The following is a 5,955-nucleotide window of genomic DNA, read 5'->3' on the forward strand; positions in this document are numbered from 1 at the left end:
AGGATTCAAGGACAACAATTTTAAATAGGGAATTAACGCCATAACTGCCAGCCCGTCCTTCCCACAGGCATGCTAACAGGCAAGATGGCTGGCAATTGTGGAAAACAGTCTCAAATGGCAAAAATGCAGTTTTGAGGCTGTTCCAGATAATTGCTGCTGGAGCGTTTAAGCTTTTGGTAGAAACTGATTTCATGGGCAGATGCTACTGTGGAGCCAGAGGTAATTTAGGTCTGAAAATTGGCCCCGTTCTGAAAGTGGTTGCTGTGGATGATTTCAGATAAAGAATCCACTCTGCCAGATTGGACAAAACCTATTGGAGTATTAGATCTGTTGCAGTCTCTCTTTACTATTCCTGAAGGAATGATTCAGCTAATTAGAACTATGCTTATATGAGATTAGTGTATCGAATCACGCTTTGTCTTTTGCCCCAAGATGACTTTTTTTTCCACTCCGTCTGGTGGTCTTCTGGGACTGCAGAGCAAACCAGTGAGAACAAATGTTGTTTCTGTGTGCACAACTGTCCAGGCAGGTCCTCCCGTGTGGAGGACCCGTGGTGGAGGGTGTCAGATGAAGTTTCTGGGATGATGCGCCAGAAGGGCCTCTTACCATGCCGACTCCTTCCTTGAGTCCAAGATTTTTGACTTAAGCATTAGTGTTTATCTTAACAGTAGTCTGATTTACAGTGGAGATTCTGAGTAATAGTCTAGCCTTGATAAGTCACTGAAAGATGAGACTCCGGGCTCTCCGATGGATGAAGGAGCAATGGTAACGTTAGACTGAGAGGCAGGAAGAAGCCAGGGTTTGGGAACCTGCTTTGATAGGAAGAATTGCGCCTGTGGAGAAAGCCAAGTCGCCAGGCCTTGTTGGGCACAACTAGGTCTTTTTTCACTCTAGCCCCTTCCAGGCTTGGGAAACACAGCCCTCTCCTCCTATGCTCTCACACGGGAGCCACCAGCCCATCCCACTTGCACATCACGACTAGCTCCAGGGTCGAGCCTCTCCCCTACAGCCACTGCTCCTGTTGGAGTTCAGCCTGCATGGCCTCTGGCCTCCCTGCATTGGGGCCTTTTATCTGTTCTCACCCACTCTACTACCAGTCACTTTCAGCCACCTCAGTCCAGCAACTGGTTGCACTCATTGAGGACAGCCACAATGACAGTGATGGCTAGTGCCCAGTGCTTGCTTCCTGCACGGCAGGCACCTTCTAAGCACTTTACACATGTTGACCAATTTATGTATCCTCCAACGCTAGTATTATCCCCATTTCGTAGATGAATACACTGAGGGGTGAAGTCACGTAGATAGCACTTGGTAAGTTGGGCCTCAGGTCCCGATGTCACACACTCTAGTGAACCAAGTTAGTTTTCAGCCATGGGTGGCCATCCCACATCCTCTAGGAACACCTGAGACAAGCCTATGTGTTTCCCTTTCCTTCTCAAATAGGCAGCACATTGGCCACAGGCAGCCTTGGACAAGAAACTGGAGTGCTGATCATCACATTGCTCCCTCCCACCCTCACCCGGGGCCAGGAGCTGTGGCTGAGAAAGCCTTGGCCCGGATGCTAAGACCTCAGCTTCGTATCCTCCCCCACTCCCAAGGGAACAGAGATGGTGAATAGATTCATCTTGAGTTCCACCCTGGAGGACTGGCTGGGCTGTGGAATGTGTGTGGAGGAAGACCTTGAGGTGAAGTCTGCCCTGCGCCCAGTAGGGGAGATATTTGCCAGCCCCGCCTAAGGGCAGTTTCTCTGATGTTTCATTTTCTGTGCTCTGTGAGAATCACTGAACACACGGCCAGCAGTCTTCAGGGCATTTCTTTTCCCTGTTGGAGAGACGCTATTATTACGCTATTATTGGTCCACAATGTGCTGACGCAGTGATCCCAGCGTAACCCTCGCCTCCACACTGATTCGAGCATTGGCCTGGCGTAGGCAAATGGCTGAGCCCTTCTGGATGAATTCAGGGCATCTTTGAGGACTGTGGACCTGGCCCAGCCCTCCGCAGGGTGTAACCCTGCTCTCAGGTGAGCTTTCATTCACTGTGGAGCAGGTGAAGGGCCCATGGTCATGGGTACCGTCTACTTATCTGACGTTGTAGTTCAGTGTTCTAGAGAAGGGGAAATGGGCTAAGTTGATCAGTTCTTACACAGTCACTGCTTGTACTGAGATTTCAAAACTGTTACTGCCTCATTGATTCTACAGTTTGATGTCTACCTTCTCAGTTAGAAAATAATGGACTTTCATAACTCATAAATGGCTTTATGAAAACCATTTCTTACTGTGGTAGCAGATGAGATGAACAGCTGACCGAGAAGGCATGACTGGGCAGGTCCAGAGCCAGCACTCCAGCCTCGCACACGGCAGACAGGGTTACGCAGCCGTGGTCTCTTGACCACGCTGCTCTTCCATAAAGACTCCACAAACGGCTGCAAAAGCCAAAGGCTGGCCACCCTCTATGCCGATGTCGTGACCCCAGAATGCTAGCAAAGGGGAATCCAGGCACAATCTTCAGCTATTGTGCATCCAAAAGCGATTATGGAAATGATGCTGGTAAATCTCAATGACTTCCACATTGCCTGGCGCCATTCCAGAACTACACGGCTCCCCTCCCTCCTCTGTCAGGCTGTTCCTTTGGTATCCCGTCTCCGTGGGGCTCTGACAATACGAAAGTGCAGAGATATGAAATGTGGAATTGGCATTTCCCCCATAATTATCTCTCAATCAGACATTATTTGAACAAGATTCCTTGGCCTTGGAGAGGGGGCTGGTGGAAGTTTCCGTGTAGACCAATCTTTTTTATTTATTTTTTTCCCGTTGTTCTGCTGAACCTGTGCAATACCATGGCTTATATGTGCCCATTGTCCTTCTAGTTCTTTTCTTCCCTAAAAATTGTTTTCAGGCTTCTCATCCTTTAAAGTAAATAGCATTTTAAATGTTTCTCACAGTTGGCAAATCTTAGTTTATATCCCAGGTGTGGAAGTTCTCATTCCAAACCATTTGATCTGGAAACAATTCTTCACATCTTCTAGGTAAACATATGCTAGCCTTTTGTTAACTGTTTACTTCACCACACCGTTTATTTTCCTTCAATTGCTCCACAAATACTCAGTTTATACAGCGTTCAAATTCTGTGCATGCTCTTTCTCTTTGGTTTCTCCTTTCTCTCTTAGAAAGCAATCATGGGTGGGTAGGTAGAAAGAAACTACCCTTGGCTCCTGTGAGTGGCTTGCTCCTCCGGCACCAGGTTCTAGCTAACCATAAGGTTCCCGGCAATGACCAGGTTCAGCCAGCATACCACAGAGCACACGGCGTGCCAGGGGCCTTCCCTGGCTGCAGTGTCTTCCTTGCTCCATCCCTCCTTTTCCTTTTCCTTCACCCCTGGGCCACCACTTGGGGTTGTGTGACCTTGGGCAAGGTATTCCCCTTACCATATTTAAATGGGAATCATGGCAATATCAGCCTCAGACAGTTGTCCTGAGGGTTTTAATGAGCATATGTACACAGAACATTTATTATTTATTTATCTTTGGCTCTGTTGCCCGGGCTGGAATGTAGTGAGACAATCATAGTTCACATAGTTCATGGCTGCTTTGAACTCCTGGGATCAAGGGTTCCTCCTGTGTCAGTCTCCTGCGTAGCTGGGCCTATAGGTGTGGGCTGCCGTGCCTGGCTAATTTTTTTTTTTTTTTAGACGGAGTCTCACTCTGTCACCCAGGCTGGAATGCAGTGGCACGATCTTGGCTCACTGTAAGCTCTGTCTCCCGGGTTCACGCCATTCTCCTGCCTCAACCTCCTGAGTAGCTGGGACTACAGGTACCGGCCACCATGCCCTGCTAATTTTTTTGTATTTTTTAGTAGAGACGGGGTTTCACCATGTTAACCAGGATGGTCTCGGTCTCCTGACCTCGTGATCCACCCACCTCGGCCTCCCAAAGTGCTGGGATTACATGCGTGAGCCGCCGCACCTGGCCGCCTGGCTAATTTTTAAGTTTTAGTGGAGACTGGGTCTTGCCTTCTTGCCCAGGCTGGTTTCGCACTCCTGGACTCAAGTGATCCTCTTGCCTCAGCCTCCCAAAGTGTTAGGATTACAAGTGTGAGCCACTGTGCTGGGCCACAGGGAATATTGAGGCTAGTCTGGTGTGTGGCATGTGCTGTTCAAGTGTTTGTGATGATGCTCTTTATTACCATGGTCATTTTCTATTTCAATTTCTCCGTGGCACTTATCACTAGTTAACATACTATAGATATTTCCTTACTTAATTGTGTTTATTGTCTGCTCCATTAGAAGGCAAATTCCGAGAGGGGCCCGTGGCTCACGCCTGTAATCCCAGCACTCTGGGAGGCCGAGGTGGGCAGATCACGAGGTCAGGAGATCGAGACCATCCTGGCTAACACGGTGAAACCCTCCTCTACTAAAAATACAAAAAATTAGCTGGGCGTGGTGGTGGGCACCAGTAGTTCCAGCTACTCGGGAGGCTGAGGCAGGAGAATGGCGTGAACCCGGGAGGTGGAGCTTACAGTCAGCAGAGATCTCACCACTGTGCTCCAGCTTGGGCAACAGAGGGAGACTGTGTCTCCAAAAAAAAAAAAAAAGGTAAATTCCATTAGGGTGGAGATGTTTGTCTGTTTTGTTCACAACAGCATGTGGAGTCTAGAGGAGACATCTGGCAGGTGCTCCACAAATGTTTGTGGATGCAACAGGTACCACCAGGCTGTATAAAAAAACAGTTTAAAAGGCCCAGCAATTTTGAATAGGGTTGTGTTAGGAATGTCATTTTGGGGGCCTCCTGTTTTTGCAGACCCACCTTGGTACCTAGGATGCAGACTTCTTGGGCTCCAAACCTCCAGGACAGGGGAAGGCTTGAGGTGGCTATTTGGAGCTAGTTCCCAGTGAAGTGTTTGCATCACTTGGAGTGTGGGCTGGAGGAATAGGGACACAGGGACCCCAGACCAAAGCCATGCAGGAATCCAGAACTCAGCACTAGGAAGAAGGACTTGGGGGGAGCCAGATTCTAGGAGAAATGTGCCATGTGTCTATTCAAATCAGCTACAGGAGGTGAAGGCAACAGCCCTTACCCTGGAGTTGTTCAGAGTTGAATAAGATTAGAATCCAATAACTATAATGCAACAGAAGAAAAAAAAGCTCATCTATCACTGATAATTCCAATAAAACTCTGCACTCTCTTTGCAGAAAATGCATCTATGAGCATCAATTCACCGTGTTCTGCCCAGCTTCAGGGCCTCAGAGGCATCCTAAAGAGCATCCTGGGAAGCCTTAGAGCCATGGGCTCCTCTGCTAAGAACTGGTGATGTCATGCAGGCCGGAAGCTGACAGTTTAAGTCAATTCACTCTCCAAAAATGTTGCACCCCTGCTGCGCGTTGAGCTCATTAAAGTTGATGAGTTGAATGAGCTAATGTTCATGACTCACTGTGATGCAAATGTGTCTTCAGAAGGGGAGAGGGTCCTTCCTTGGGGGCTTCCACAGACTTCATGGAGAGCAATGCTGTAAGGTGATGACCCACCGGAGGGGATAGAGGGTGGGGACAGGCAGATGAAAGCTTTGTCAGAATACATGGCACACCTCCTGGGCAATTGGAGCACTAGTCTGTATTTTGGCGAGAAAGTCACGCAGAGCTGTAGCCCGGTGAGTTGCATTAGTCAGTGCAACAGCAGGGAAGACGTTTCCAAAGAAAATGCAGTCTCGCCTTGCATGTGGAGAGATTTCTTGGCTTGATGAAAAAACCTGGGAAGGGAATAGTGTGACTGGAGGGACTTGGATCAGAGTCCTCTGGCGCAGGTGGCCTGGGCCGTGGGAAGCCCTGGGTGCAACCTACTCTATGCTGAGCTGGGCTCTGGGAAGTCTCTGCGCTTGTGTCTCACCTCATCGCCCTCTGAGTGTTGCCCCCGTTTTACCACTCTCTCACCCAGCCTCATTTTGTCCTCTCGCCCTGCACA

At 48.9% G+C, this 5,955-nt stretch overlaps 1 long non-coding RNA gene across 1 annotated transcript; it reads left to right on the top strand.

Moving 5' to 3' along the window:
• The first annotated feature begins 1,886 nt into the window (after nucleotides 1-1,886).
• LOC117079410 lies at nucleotides 1,887-5,414 on the top strand. Its single transcript, XR_004435421.1, has 2 exons — nucleotides 1,887-2,022; nucleotides 5,190-5,414. It is a non-coding gene; the product is annotated as an uncharacterized LOC117079410 (long non-coding RNA).
• The last annotated feature ends 541 nt before the right edge of the window (nucleotides 5,415-5,955 follow it).

This window comes from Trachypithecus francoisi, unplaced genomic scaffold, assembly GCF_009764315.1.
Source record: "Trachypithecus francoisi isolate TF-2019V2 unplaced genomic scaffold, Tfra_2.0 Lachesis_group7, whole genome shotgun sequence".
Taxonomy (NCBI): Eukaryota; Metazoa; Chordata; class Mammalia; order Primates; family Cercopithecidae; genus Trachypithecus; species Trachypithecus francoisi.